At 42.9% G+C, this 590-nt stretch overlaps 1 protein-coding gene across 1 annotated transcript in view; it reads left to right on the top strand.

Moving 5' to 3' along the window:
- Window positions 1-590, top strand: part of iqgap2 (IQ motif containing GTPase activating protein 2) — a 33,533-nt gene that overhangs the window by 19,693 nt on the left and 13,250 nt on the right. The window lies entirely within an intron of this gene.

Raw genomic sequence — 590 nt, 5'->3', positions numbered from 1 at the left:
CGCTCTCTCACTCTCTCTCTCTCTCTCTCTCTCTCTCTCTCTCTATGCGCTTTCTGGGACATTACACTTTTACATTGTACAGCAGTTAGATCATGGATGCACACTGGACAGTGTGTGCGTCAAGATGCTGCCAGTTCATTTTAACGCATGCTGATTATCCAGCATATATGAGAAGACTGTTTTTGTTTTCATTGTTTGACTGCCTTTAAGGATGGGGCTGAACCAGGGATATGCCGCGATCCCCACCAGAATTCTCTAAAATTAGTCTGATTTCAAATGCAAAGTCAAGCAGAAAAAACAGAACTCTTTATACTCGTTGTGATGCTACACTGGTAGGGTCTGTTTTTAGTAGAAAGCAGGTTGGGTGGGTGAGAATAACAGGGTATGCTTGTAGTGTAACCATTGTTAATTATTCATGTTTCCTTTTCCTTAGATCTTGCCTCTGGACACAGGGGAAATGCAATTGCCGACTGTTTGCTGTTGCTCCAACAGTACTATCTTGTGTAGTGTTGATAATCATTGTTGTTACTTTTAAGTGCTATTGCTGTAGAACTAAACACTGCATAGACCGCTGCCCCCACCCCCCTCAC

This window comes from Monopterus albus, unplaced genomic scaffold (assembly GCF_001952655.1).
Source record: "Monopterus albus unplaced genomic scaffold, M_albus_1.0 scaffold23.1, whole genome shotgun sequence".
NCBI lineage: Eukaryota > Metazoa > Chordata > Actinopteri > Synbranchiformes > Synbranchidae > Monopterus > Monopterus albus.
This window is presented reverse-complemented; position numbering and strand designations above follow the sequence as displayed.